The 15,167-nt window shown below is 38.7% G+C and overlaps 1 protein-coding gene across 5 annotated transcripts in view; it reads left to right on the forward strand.

The window, feature by feature from the left end:
• The first annotated feature begins 921 nt into the window (after window positions 1–921).
• The window catches only part of LOC124860451 (protocadherin-1-like), a 261,838-nt gene continuing 247,592 nt past the window's right edge, over window positions 922–15,167 (forward strand). For 2 of the 5 annotated variants that reach the window (XM_047353790.1, XM_047353789.1), the window contains exon 1: window positions 926–2,452. The gene's annotated coding sequence lies outside the window, so the exon portion shown is untranslated. Of the gene's footprint in view, window positions 2,453–15,167 lie in introns of all 5 variants that reach the window. The other 3 variants (XR_007036359.1, XM_047353791.1, XM_047353788.1) reach the window with 2 other exon arrangements.

A 15,167-nucleotide genomic window follows, 5' to 3' on the forward strand; every position in this document is an offset into this window, starting at 1 on the left:
ATGTCAACACATTTCTATTAGTGTTCTATAAAGTAATGCTACTTTTCTGCAAGTTTAGAGCTAAGTAGTGGATAACTTCAGTTTTTTTTCTTTTCTTAATGACCTTCAATTAGACTGAAACTTCAACCTGTGATATTCTGTCTAGGTTTCTTTTGGAGTTCTCTCTGCTTTGAAAGCATAAATAATGGGGTTTGGAAATGTAGAATCTATACCCGTGTGCTGGCTAAAGATCATTCAGAAATAAGCCATAGATTGTCAGACTTAACGAGAGGCACATTTTATTGCTAAAAAAAAACATTCAAGACTTTGGGAAAATTCACAAAGCATGGAATGCATAGCCAATAGCGACGACAAACAAACATATCCAAGACCTGGACTACAATTGTCACATTCCTTATGTAAAGCAACTCCAGAACAGAGACAAGTAAAGCAATGTTTGACCTCACCTAACTCATTTAAAGTCAGTGTTCATGATTCAACAATAAGAAAGAAACCGGGCAAAATGGCATACATGAGAGTTCCAAGGCCAAAAACCACTCCTGAACAAAGTACACAAAGGCAAATTTGACATTTGTCAACAAGAATCTTGATAATTCCCAAGACGCTTGGAAAATATTGTGTTAGCTGAAAAGACAAAAGCTGAACGTTTTGAAAAATGTCCTGTTGCATCTGGCATGAAACATAGGATTTCAGAAAAGAACATCATACAGACACTGAAACATAGTGATGGTAGGGTGATGGCCTGGGGGTGCTTTGCTACTTCAGGACTTGGATGACATTCTATAATTGATTGAACAAATAATTATGCTCTCTACTAGTAAAACCTGAGGAAAAATGTTCAGCTATCACTTCATAACCTTCAGTTCAGGTGTGCTTTGGCTATGAAGCAGGGCAATGATCCTAGTAAAAGTGCTTTGTTTAAGTGTGACAAAAAGCAAAAGCAGAAGAAATCTGTAAAGGGACAAAAACTCCACTAATATCAGTAAAATCTTGTACGACTAAAATATCACTATATATCACTATAAAATATGAGTTTTGCATTTAGATTAAATTATTATTTTTCCATTGTTAATTATTTTCTGAACTGAACTTTGCTTTATAGGTCTGTGGGCCCCTGGGATTCTTTCCAACACACTCATCAGTGAGGCCATAAAGGTAGAATAAATACTAAAGAATGAGGTTTTTATTCTAGCTGAAAGCTCCATTTGCATTAAGTCTGTAAACAGATGGGCTGAAACCGAGGCCCCCCATATTAAAAAAATCATAATCCATATGCGTTGTTTGTGATATCACAGCACAGTAAAGCAGCTTTGGTGCGCAGCCTCTTTGCGCCGCATGCTGGCGGGGTTCGTGAGGGGGCTGCGGCCATCAAAATATCCAGATTATGCATTTTACACTATCTTGCTGGCTCTATTTCGTCTGAACTCCGCAGCAGCAGAGAAGGAGGAGGGGGAGGAGGAGGAAGAGAGCCGGGACTGCTGCCACTTGTCGCCTTTAGGTGGCGCTCAGAGCGCAGGAGACAGTGGCTCGCCTCCCTCTCCGCTGCAGGACCAAGATGCTGGCTGAGCGGCTGCAGGACAGGTGATAGTCCGGTACGATCTCCTCGTGAGCGCGTGTGTTCAGTATAAAAGCTTCGAGACTGGAAAGTTTATTATAATAAAGCTCATACTGAAAGTGTAGAAAAAAGTGAGAAAAATATGAAGGAAAATGTTGGGAAATCCATGAAGTTGATGAAGAGGATGGTCGCTCCGCCTCCTCCTCCCTGATGGGGGAGTGTATAATGAGTGTATGGGTGAGGGAGGGGAGAGAGAGAGGAGAGGGAGTGAAGCGCGAGCGCTCTGGTTTGGATTCACTCCACTTTCTCATCACTCACGGTGCAGCCGCGCGACCTGCACCGTGCCGGACCGCGCGAGAACCCAACCCGGACCAGAGGAAACCGGACCAAACCTGCACTGCTCGCAACATCAATTCGGACATTTTTTCCACTTTTTTTTTTTAGGAAGTGTGTGGGGGAGAGAAACGGGTGGGATTCTTCTCCCTTCCCGGTGCTCCGTCCACATCGAGCACCTCCACCCTAACTCCCTCTCCATCCCATAGAGAGCGTGCCACTAGCGAAGTATGCAGCCACCTCGGTCCGGCCGCCGGTGACGCTTCCAGGGGTCCGTCAGTGAGTCCGACCGTGCTTCCGGAGAACGCTTGTCACGACTGAAAGAAACTAAGAGAACTGGAGGAATAACTACAGCCGTGACTGGATTGTTTGATTCACCTCAGAATCTTTTTTGTTTTGTTTTGTTTTTTGTCTTTTTGTAATGATAATTTTTAATTACAACCTTGTGGATTCTTTATAACAAAACCATTTTTGTCTGGAGCATCTGCGTCTGGATATCGCGGGGGAGCGAGAGTCTGTAGCCGGCGTTGGAGCGCTCAGAACTGTGTCTTTAACCCGATCCAGGTAGGAATTCTCCGCACTGTGTCATTATTTCACCTCTACATGGGTGAAAACCTCTTTAAACCTCATTGGTGCGTCGGAGACGTGTTACGCACCAGCATTAGCCCGGGCGCACTCACTTTATATTCCATTTCGCATGAATGTGCACTTGTGCCTTAATTAAAAACACACACTCTGCAGGGAACGGATCTGTTTTGTTAAACACTTGTTGGTAAAATAAAAAAAAGATTAAAGAAAAGAAAGGCCAACCTTCAATGTTCTCCGTGTAATCTCCTCTGATGGATATTTTACGTGTGTTATACTACAGAGCCCATTGATCCGAATCGATCCCCTCCGTCCTCAGCATTACCTCCGTGTCTGTCAGTAATAAAACACAGCTTCCTCAAGCTTTAACATTTCTCAAACTGGGGGAAATCGCTACTGTGTCCCCAAAGGGAAGCGCAGCGGTGCCTTTTTGGTCCAAATGCGGGAGACTGTAGTTCCAATCATATTTGGGTCTGGTTAGCTTTGTGGGGGAGCTTTTTAATGCAACTTAGCAGTCAGATCAGCCAGGGGTGCGCATAGACTTCAACAGGAGCGCATATCTTTGTGCACCTGAGAGCCCCCCAACCCCGGAGCACCTGTGGCATCAGATTCACTACCCTGTAATATTGCTCTGCACAGAGAGACAGAGAGTTTCACTGTAATAGCGGAGAAAGAATAAAACATCCGCTGTGTGTCATCTGCGGGGAATCTGGTCCGTCCAATGCCTCCGGTTTCCTTTTTTTTTCTCCTTCTGCTGTGGTGGGGGCAGAGAAAGAAAGAGGGTGGGCGTATGTCCTGCTGATACAGAAAGAGAGAAGGGAATTAGGGAGGGGGAGTCGGGTATTTACATGCAAACTGCATCAGCCCGGCACACACAGAGCAGGAGCATCGAACTCTACCATCAGCTGTGGCGCCTTTTGAATTTTGTACAGGTGACCAACCCTTCACAGAGATGTTATGCCTTCCTATGCATGGCCTTTGACCCTGTTTACACCTTCATTCCATTCATTTTCATGTGAAACTCCCCCACACAGGCTTTCAATACTTCTCTTAAATTTCTAAAGCATCCTCACATTAGGCTCCAAGGCCAGAGGTAGAGCTGGTCCAGCAGGGATATTAGCTTGATTTTAAAATCAAGTGTGTTTGCAGCATGGAGCAGTTGAAGGGGTGATGATCTGGATTTGGAATGGCAGAACGGGCCCTACTGCTCTCCTGGAAGAAGAAAAGAGGAAAGAATATTGAGAAAATATATAATTGCGATATTATTGTTAAATATTGTTATCAAAGCATCAACTATGATTAATTCCCCTATTCCTACCTCTTCTTCTTTTCTCTAACCATGGGATTCAGTATCTCCACCACTAAGTTCTGGTGTGGGCATAAAGACATTAAGTGAGTGAATGCAATGCATTTTAAATATAAGTGTGCTGAAAGTTGCATCAAAGTAGTCTTTTGCAACTATGATATTGCACACATTGATACTGTGATTTCACATATTTTGCAGTTCTAGCTTTAAAGAAAGAAAAATTGGGCACAGAACACTAAGTTTATCAGTGGAACTTCTTTGTGGTGTTTTTAGTATAAAATGCACATCTGGAGAAGCTTCCAGCAATCTGTGAAAACAGAAGCTCCACAGAAACCTCTGAGGTTCAGAAAACCCACAAGCTTTGCGTTTTGTTTCCCATATCCGCCGCTGCAAACTGATATTTAATCTTTTGGAGCCATAGTGGATGTGAAGATACTCTTGTGAGGTTTGCGGCTGGTTTGGATGGCGGCCCTGCCGTCAACCGAGCTCCTCCCGTTGGTGCCGCTGTCGTCACCGCCGTTTTGTGGAGCGAGGTTTGAGGTTGTGATACCAAGCTTTGGGATTCATCACTGCCTCCTCTAATTTGAAGGCGCGTCAGTCCAATTCTGACAACTTAAACAGCTACATGCTGATTCCCTGGGCCCTTGAAGTGGAGTCGAGGAGAAATAGGATTAGTCAGAATGGAGGAGAAAGAGATGGGAGGTCGAGCAGAGTCCGTTCTGCACATTTCTGCGTAAAAATTGGAGATCTGAGGAAGCTATGTCATTAATGGGCATCATTAAACTGGGAGCTGGTAGAGTGGAAATGGGTTTTGTCTGTCAGATAAAAGCACTCACATACACACACACACACAAACACCCTTTCTGCTCGGGAGCAAAAATAAGCTGTCCTCGCTTCAGTTTTCAGAGGTGTCATGGTAGGTTTACTTTCTTCTTTGGTTCCGGTGGAGAGAACAAGGCAACCCAAAATAAAAACAAAAGTTGCTCCATCCAGGCTGCATAACTGAAAAAACTGGTTGGTAGCCTGATCCGGCGTCAGGAGTCAATGTGTAATCCACGAGTCGTGTTTCTGGCATCTCAGAATCCAGTCAGACCAGATTAATGAGGAAAGGTCCCATTACAATGACAGAATTTTTTCTGAAATGGACTGAGTGATGAAATACATCCGGTCTTCTTGTGACTCTGAGATAACACCCTTAGTTAAAAGGTGTTTCGAGGCCCTTTGCTTTCTTTTACTGTTCTACTGTGAGCTTGGGTTTTAGATGTTAGAAATGAATACAGCCAAGTTAAAATAAGGCAAAACTCCTGTCTTTGGTTCAGGATACCAAAGAAAGGCATAAAACTTAAAGGAGAATAAAGGAGGATTTCATGAATTATGTGAAGAAAAACATAGTGCTCAAGTCTAAAAATGTAATTATGTTTTTGATAAAAGCACTTATGAATCATCTCAAACATCTTCTGGACTAATCTGCACTCATTTCCTTGCTGTTATTTCTTGCCAGACCTGAATACTGCTGACCTTTTTGATCATCTATCCATTAACTGTGGTATACAGTTGTATCTATTCAGTAGCCATTTGACGTACATCCTTTGCAAAATTTTACAACTTTAGGCCTCATTCTGGCTATTTTCTTAAACATAAGCACCCAATTTGAACACTTTCTCATTTGTCTCAGCTAATGGGTTTTATTAATTGTATATTTTTCGTATGTCTTTTTAAATAAGATCCACTTACCGTTGAGATAAATCAGCAAAACAGAGTCAGAAGAGGTAAAACTATCCAGACTTTCTCCTGTAATTCAGCAAAGAACAGACCTTGAGTCATTGGAAAAGACAAAGCCAAAAGCTGTAACCGGAGCGTAAAACGCATTAAAATGCAGCCTTATCGCTGTTTCCTCCTGAGAGAAAACTGCCTCCGCTCGGGCTGTAAGATGCTCGTTTCATATGAGACTCTTCATATTCAGCTTCATTTTGAGTCCATTAGGATGAAGAGTGTGGAGGCGACGGCTCCATTTGGGCTTTCCTCTGTGTGTTTTTATAACAAAAATTGCAGATATGCCCCCCTGCCACAGCCTGCACATTACTCCTGCTGCAACCCTTCCAGCTCGCATCAGCGGGTAAAAACACTGTGGGTTCACGTCACATAGGTTTTATGTCAGCCCTGAAATGTGCTGCACTCCTCGGTTCCCTCTGTAACAAGGCAGAGAGAGTCGCAGTGGGAATGTTACCTGATGGTGGTGCTAGAAAAACTCCTACATCCAACATCTTTTTTTTTCTCCCCTCCTCTCTCTGCAAACACATAATCATGCACAGCGGTTAAATCTGATGTCATCATCACTGATGCTCTTGTTAGAAGCAGGAATCCTCAGGAGGGAATCGTAAACAAGCTGCTAATTTGATGCAACCCCCTCCTGCAGGGATGCTTCGCCGTTGGACCGATGGACACACGTCCGTGTTTCCTGCTGTAAATGGAGCTGAAAGCCTGGTCATTGAGGCTTTATTGATTATTTTTTCCTGTTGGTTAAAGGCAGGAAAAACCCGTGGCCTGCTCAGACTCTGAGCACCAGGTGTCATTTCACGCTGTCACACATCGCTGCGTGTTTATATTTCATTATTGAGCTGCAGCTGAATTAATCGTTGATGCATATAAAATAAAAACCTGGTAAAATGGTAAAGAACAGGGTCCTCCACTATAACAATTGACAATTAAATTAATAATGAAAAGTTCTTAGTTATTATTTAAACACATCACTAACTAACTTTTTCTGATGGTAGGTCTGAAACTTCATTTAAGCCGACATAAACTGCAACATTATTTATGTTTTTCTCATACTAGCTGTGTAACTAGTGTATACTACAGGTACAAGTAGAGAATATGCTGATATAACAAGCCACTATATTATTTTAAATGTTAAAACTTACATTTTGTTATACTTTACTATTAATCTCTTCATTTAAGACTCCAACTCCTTTATTTCCATAAGCTGTCAAATAATTTCCTATTTTTTATGATTAGTAATACAGTAAGAAATGAAAATGTGCTTTAATAGGACTCTTCTTTGATTACAGGTTCCTCAGATTCATTAGCAGGTTCTGCCTTTAACAGTACTCAGTTCCTCCTCTAAATACCAGACAGCTCAATAAAAATTATTCTTGTTGTCACTGATCTTTACAATTCATCTAAATTTGAAGATGTAAAATCAGTTCTTACACTGATTGCCAAAAGTAAAATGCAAAACACTGCATTCATCGAAAGATTTTTTTTACAAGGCTGCCGCTGAAGTTTGTATGGCATGGTAAAAAAGATTGCTGCATTTAAAATATCTTTGGTACTCATTCCCAGACTTTCAGTAAATCTCGCCCAGTAACGATACTTTGTGTTGTTGTGTTAGGAATTAGCTTTGTTGAGTTTTAAAATGAGTTTTTAAAATGTTGGGCTGCACGGTGGCGCAGTTGGTAGCACTGTTGCCTTGCAGCAAGAAGGTCCAGGGTTTGATTCCTGGCCAGGGTTCTTTCTGCATGGAGTTTGCATGTTCTCCCCATGCATGTGTGTGTTCTCACTGGGTACTCTGGCTTCCTCCCACAGTCCAAAGACATGCCTGTTAGGTTAATTGGTCACTCTAAATTGCCCTTAGGTGTATGAATGAGTGTGTGCTTGGTTGTTTGTGTGTTGCCCTGTGATCGACTGGCAACCTGTCCAGGGTGTACCCTGCCTCTCGCCCATAGACTGCAGGAGATAGGCACCAGCTCTCCCACAACCCACTATGGAATAAGCGGTAGAAAATGACTGACTGAGTTTTAAAATGAGTTCCTACGGAGAAAGCTTTATTTAAAATGTAATTTTTACTCCTTTTCAACCTGAGGTTGACTTGTGTTTCTTGTCTTTCCTTGTCAGAAGGTTGCGGCTGCCGCATCAAGGTGGAACCTAAATTAGTTTCTATTTTGAAAAATGTAACGTTTGATTTCTGGAGTGCTCTTTCCTTATTTTACGCAAGTGGACAGCACAATGAAGTAGAAGTCTTGGGGATTGTTTTATGTATATAAAAAAAAGCAAATAAATCATATTTAATCCCATTGCAGCTTTCCTAGGTTTAATATTCCATCATACCATTTCCATGAACAATGTACTCTATTTCTGTCCCATAATGCAAAATTCTTGCCTTTAAGATCAGTGTGTTGACAAAAAGAATACTTTCAATCAGCTTTAAAGACTTAATATTGTGCAACATCAGAAAAAGATTTCGAAACAGAACTTTGCTGGGGCCATAAAATCTGGGCTCAGACTGTCGATTTCTCTGCAAGTTTAACGTCAAATCAGAAAATGCAACAAAATCCCAGAATTTGAGCACCACTGAAAATTCACGAGCAACAATGTCGGAGTTGTCTTTCGTATTTGCTCATATTTTGAATGAAGACATTTGATTTGCATACACGTCGCATTTTGGTATCTTTTAAGAAATTACTGCTGCACTTTTCATTTTGGTCTCAGAAACATTTTTTTAATTAAATTAAATGTAAGTGTAAAAAGGTGGAATTTGGACAGATTAAAATACTTAAATTGAAAACATTTACTGAAGTTTGTTCCATTAGTGTGTGTTTACAATAATGCAGCCACTGCCAGTGAATTTGTAACCAAAGGTTAACACATCCTGGCACTAGTTGGTCCTGGCGGCGCGCCCTGGAGCAGGACTTTCAGCTAGACTGATAGAGGACAATAAAAGGCCGAAACCAGTCAACCCATTAAAACTAGTGAGTCAGAGAGTGTTCATTTCCTGCTGACAGTAAAACTGGTGTCATGTTATGCAAGTGAGGACAGTCACTGTGTTTGTCCCTCATATTTCTTACCTTTTCCCTTTCTTGATAGCTATCACTGTTTGCAGAAGGTGTGTATGAGCTGAAAACCACCTGCATGCAGTGAAGGACTATTCAGCATTGCTGATAAACATGTTGAACTTCTCACTGTAAAACTGAAAAACTGTCTGGACTCAGGATTATACCTTTAAAACTTATCAGCATAATTGTTTTCACTTTTAAATCCAAATTTTGGTGATGATTGTGTTTTTTTTTTTATTGGAGTTTTATTTCATTCTTGTGCAGCTGCTTCATTTCAAATACGATTTGGAAAGGAATATTTAAGTTTAGCTTTCATGCATTCAAAGTAGCTACTGCAGATTTTCGATTTAAGCTAGTCGTAGTTCAAGAAAGATGTTGTTTTTTAATGTAACATCTCTGCATTCACATGGTTTTTACCCAAAAAACATATTCTAGATCCTTCCGTGGAAAAATATAAGAGAGGCTTCATAAAATTTAATCTCTGACAAGTAAATATGGTCATCTTGAAATGTTGTGGTGGAGTGTATAAAATAACTGAAAATGAAATAACAATGCCAAATAAAAGCCATTCTTATCTGTTTATCGATAAAATCATTTCCATCTAAAAGTTAGGCATGTATTCCAGGGTTTTTTACACAATCAGGAAAAGTATGGAATTTGGTTTAAGTATTTTTCTTGTTTGGTGAAGTACTGAAAAGGGAAATAGAGTATGGAAAAAGTATGAGACTTATTGTCCAAAAGTTTGATGTATTCACCCAGTCTTTCATCTAATGATTTGTTCTTTATCTGTATATTTATCCATCCATCTTTCTGTGCTTCCATTCATCAATGTGGTTATCAGTCTTTCCATGTAGCCATGTATCTATCCACCAGATTTTCTATCCATCCATCCCGTCCATCCTTCTTTACATATATATGTCCACCTATCTGTCCACCCATCCATTCAGCTGCGTATCATCCGTCCAGTAAACTTTTGTGTTTGTCAAAATGGGCTAAAAGGGACTGAGATCTACTCCAATGTGAATCTGAAAACCTCTTGACTGTTAACATGAAAAATATGTTGGAATATATGTATTTCTCTTATTTCTGTGGATTGAAGTCCGAAATACACTAAAGACTTAACAGTCTTGTGATGTCAGAAGAAACAAGTCAAAGCCACGAGTCATGGCACACTAAGGTAATTTGTTGTTTTTTATTGTGAACGTTTGCACCCCTAACAACATACAAGCTGATTTAATAATATTTTTGTCATTACCACTGCTAAAGTGCATGTGTCCATGCTAAAACTATAAAAATACTAAAACACAAGATGAGTAATGGAGAGCTACAACTGAAGCCTTTAGTTTGTTACTGGGTTTCTGATGGTTTTAGTAAGTAAGACTGTTTTAGACCTTTTAGGAACCATTTGGATGTATTTGTAGGATATAAGGGAATTATTAAAATGTTGCTTATTTTCATAAGTAATTATGCAAATATTACGTATTTTCATAATGCTTATTGCCTCCACTTTGTATCTTCAGTGAGTTAAGTATTGCTTTTTGTTTTTTGGCTCTAGTATATATCTTGACAATTTATGACATTTTTTTGGTACATTGCAGGAACCTGTGTCTAGTAAATTACACTTTATTACAAAAGTAAAAGTTACCTATAGCTTTCTCATGCCTCTACTACTTTTCATTCAATCAGAAATTGCATAAAAAATCAAAGTGTGACGTTTCCAAAGATTTCCACCCCTGACAAATTAAATTTGGTCAGAAAGACACCAGCAGCCTTGTCCCCGCGTGTGTGTGTATCAATCTGGATCAAACAGTGGTATTGAATAGAGTTATTAGAGTGAAACTCTTTGTGTTGGACAGCGAGTGGACCACACACACACATACATCTCACATCAACTGTGCAGATTCTGTCCATCTGAGATCTAAAAACATCAAAGCATCTTTTGATTATCTGCATGTGTATGATGTTTAATTCAGGTTGGCACAAAGAACAAAGAGCTGGACACACGCACACACACACACACACACAAAACCTGGTTTTAAAACACTCACCTTCAAGACAGAAACTTTCCACAAACTGGTTTCCAGTTTGGCCGTGGGCCACCTGCTGCTAGGTGCCAGATTTTCTTCCATAATAGTTGTCACATTTTCATGGTGTGTAATTGATCTTGCAGCGTTGCCGAGCACATTAGTGCAATTAAAAACGACACCGGGGATTATTCAGGCTTTTGTGTAACACAGATGACTTTCTGTCACGCTCACGCAGCTTCACTATAAAGTGATTTTATGCACAAAAAACTGCTTCATTAATTAGCTGAAATAAACAGAAACTAACTTAAAATCCTATATGGAGAAGACCACACTTTATTTTTAGCTTCATCAATTAGTCAAGAAAATGCTAAATGGGAGATGTTGCTCCTTGTTTTTCCAAGGACAGTAAAGATTTAAAGCATTTTACATTTCATTCACTCTAATATAGATTGAATACCGAAGTCTTATCTTTGTCTTTCTTTTGGAGAACAACTTGTTTAAAGCCTCTGTATATGGTGGGGCATGTTTAAAGTCAGTCGGGAGCCTCTTGTTATGTAGATGAGGTAGGTTTGACTTAATGAGATGGTCCGACAGGCGGGACAGTTACTGGTTGAATTCTTTAGTTTCTACTCACTCAAATTCCTACAGATGCAACTGTGACTGCAGAGGAGTCAACCAGCTTGTGTTAGAAGATCTGTGACAAGCATCCAGAACTGGATACCAACCGGAGAGGACGGTAGCCGACTCACTAAAATGAGCATCAGGTGTTGTAGAGTTTTTTGGGTTTTTTTTGCCATTTTTGTAGAGTTGCTTCAATTAGATAATAATTGCATTCATTTTCAGTATGCTTAGTGTGGAAGAACTGTTCTGAACTGTAGAATTTATTTGGTGTGAGTCTGGTTTAATAGAGATTTAAGGGCTGAATTTACAACACTTTTTGCATTCTTTCTGATTGCAGTAAGAATCTCTGCTTTGTTGCATTGAATGGTACATGTATCTCTTTAGTCTTCTGTCATATTGTTATCAGAATCAGCTTTATTGCCAAGTTCGTACATACAAACTAGGAATTTGACTCCGGTACTCTTTGCTCTCTGTTTTTTTGTTTTTTTGTTTTGTTTAATGCGTTATAAGATATCCCAGGTGGTAAAATAAAGGCACTTTACACTCATAAATAACAGCTAAAAAGGTAAACAGATTAATTTTGGGATGTTTCGGATGTGAAAACGGTGCTGGGGAATAACTGGAGAGAGGTTTTTTGAAGTGATGCATCAAGTAGAAGCATTGGCCATGTTTTTGTTGAATCTTTTCTTCTATTTAATAATCAAATTTAACATTTCTAATATGATTCTTGTTGAAAAAGATGAGTAATTTATAATCCCAGTTGCTTTTCTTTAAATCACATCGCTCTTGCTTCATAGATGGAAATCTCGTCATCAGTTACTGGTTTAAGTTGTTGCTTCACTTATATCATAGTTGATGTCTACAATGTAGAAGAAAGGTGGCTGTTTTAGAATATTTAGATTTTGTTTTTCAGAGACTGGGGTCAGTATATAAAAACTATATTTTCCATACTATAGATCCTGTTAAACCTTCTAATCTTGTTGCATTTGAAACTTTTTATTCTTCCAACAAACTTTAATATCCTAGTTTTACATTATTAAAGCACTCCTGAAAAATTTAACTGATCAGGTTAGAAGATCTTTGATGATTTGCCCATGCTGAAGATGTCAAGATTTGAGCCTATTAAAGTAAAGTACTATGTTGTAAATTATTTTTTTTCTTTTTTGTAGCTTTTCTTAAATTAAATATTTGGCTATCCTGTTGGAATATTAGCATTTACTTTTAGAAGTGATTGTTTCACTGCGTTGAGGTTGAAAACTGGAGTCAGTAGTTTAGGTTTTAGTTGCATTATTTATAAAATATTTTAGTTGAAATTTATAATGTAAAAGAGGGCCTATGCTTTTTACACAGTATTTAGATTTTTCTTGCAAAGATTGTGGTTTTAATGTTTTCATATAGACACTATTTGACAAAAAACACACTTTTTCTTTATTTTGATCCATTAACATATTGTAAGTTTGTTGCTATGAACTATCTGAACTATCTATCTGAAGCTCTTTAGCATTCTGATAAACTGTGATATAGCAGCAGTGAAAGTATTCTCAGATTTCTGTGGATTTAGGGCATAACTTGCCCTAAACTATAGTCAACAGTGTCGGGTTGAAGTTGTTGCTTCATTCATGAAATACCTCAGTTGATGTCTATAACTTAAACTGCTTCTCTGTATTGTTATAGTAAAATGTATTTTTCTCTCTGAGATTGAGAATGTTATGAGTTGTTTGTGAATGTCACCTGAATGTCTTTTGCCGCCTAAAGGAATTTTGAAATGACCAAATATTTTCCAAAAAATGAAACATCTCAAGTTAAGACACATTTAAAGGAACTAAATGTGAACTAAAGAGGTCGGTAGCCGGTTTTACTAAAGTAAAGCATAAAAGCATAAAGGGTTGAAGCATTTTTGGTGTTTTGGTTTCTTTTTTGTTTATTTTCTTTGACTAAGCATTCACCATGCTTTCCAGTAATGTGCTCATTGTGAAAAAAACAACAACATCTGCTTACATTATTACCATATATTTTCCAAAGTAGTTTGTGCTTTGCAGCCTTCTCATATTTTGTTGGGCTAATGGGATGTGCTGCATTGTGTGTTGAGATTAAAAATGTAGTCAAAGGTTTTGTGTTTAAGTTGCTGCTTTAGTTATACATCCCACTTGATATTTATATTTTAAGAGGTTTCATAGTTTTATTGTATATTTACAATAACAGTTAAGTTTTTAACCCTTGGCTTTTTCAAAAATATAACCAGATTATCAGCAATAGTCAATTAAGTATACTTTTTAAAAATACATTTCTAGTTTTAAATGTTATCTTAATCTCCTAACTCTTGAAATGCTGTGATGGCCCAACAAAAATGAAAAATAAATAGTTTGGCATTTGAAGTTGCTGAAGTTTCAGATTCAAAATTATTTGTAAATTAATAACTGTCATCTGCAAATGAAACGGTCACTGAACCCATTAGATTTATGCAGAGGTTTGGCTTTCAGCTTTAGATTGGTAATTATTGACAAAAACCTCAGTCAGTGGATCAATTAAGGAGCTAAAACTGCATTAATAAAGTTACTATATTATTACTTTAGGGTTCAACATGAATTTAAAGGAGCTGCTTTAGTTTTAGACCTTTGTTTTAACTAGTAACTTTTATGTCTTTTAGTCTAACATATCCTTTTTTTTCTTTCTAGGATAACTATATCTAAGTTTAAGGATGTTCCAGGAGCAAAACTAAGTTGCAGCTAAAGTTCACAGCTTTACCTTTGCTTAATGTGATATTCTGCAGTTAAAGTCTCATCAGGTGGGACATGGACTTGTAGATCCACACTCAGTTGGGGGGTATCAGGGCCGTTTAGTTGCTTTGTGATGTACAGATGATTGCTGTTGTGACACACCCTCTTACTCCCTCTGGCTTTCCCATTGTTAGTGTTTGTCTCTCCACCGGTTCGGCAGCATATGAAACAGCTGCGAGTTCCAAACAGTCCTCACACATGGAAATGTTACTCCCAGCAGCTTTGCCCCCCTCTCATACAAAAACACACATGGAGGCTGCTTGGTGAGTTTTTCTGTGGGAAAAAGACGAGCTGGACGATCTCTGACTAACCCCCGTACTGTCCCCTAGGGTGACAACTGCACATACTACGCTTCAAAAAACACGTTAAATGAAATTTCACAGGCAAACAGGAACTCACTTTGCACTCTCTTGACATTACAAACATAATTTTTTCTCACGACCCAACATTTGCTATATTTATAAGCCCTACGAGATAATGCATGGAAAAAAATCTTACTTTAGATTCTGCTGAAACTTGCCTACAGTAGTTGCATCAGAAAAAGTAAAGAAATACAGATTTCTAAAATATATTTAAAGCAACACACAAGCCTTCAGATTAAACAGAGTCTCGTTTGTAGCTCACAGCCTTGAATGTGCAGAGCAGCTAAATATGAAAACAGACAACTCAGGGTTAAAAAGTCAGCACTGATTCAGATAACTAGTGGTTATAAAAAAGTACAATATGACACCGTACCTACTATCTTAAGTTTAAAGTTGCAATTGTAGTGCTTTTTTTTTACTTTCACGCATCATTTGTAAGCTTTTACTTGGAAGAAAGCATACTAGATTTCAGAAATTGCAGATCCCTGCTTTAAGAAACAAAGGAAGTTTGTATTTTTTAGGTTTCTTTGAAGGTAATGAACAGCAGCAGCAGCTCAGTGTTGCTTGTGTTTGTGTTCAGCTGTTGGTGAGGGGAGCATATTGTCAACCAGACAGCACCAACAACAAGCGGTTGATATCCATGCCGATTTTTAAAAGTATCTCATAAAATAATAAGCTGTAGTCTATCTATTAATAGACATTGCTTGGCATTAGATTCCGATGATATGATAAGCTAAAGCAAATATAGCAGGGTTTATGGTATTAAAGC

Source organism: Girardinichthys multiradiatus, chromosome 23 (genome assembly GCF_021462225.1).
Source record: "Girardinichthys multiradiatus isolate DD_20200921_A chromosome 23, DD_fGirMul_XY1, whole genome shotgun sequence".
NCBI classification, from domain to species: Eukaryota; Metazoa; Chordata; class Actinopteri; order Cyprinodontiformes; family Goodeidae; genus Girardinichthys; species Girardinichthys multiradiatus.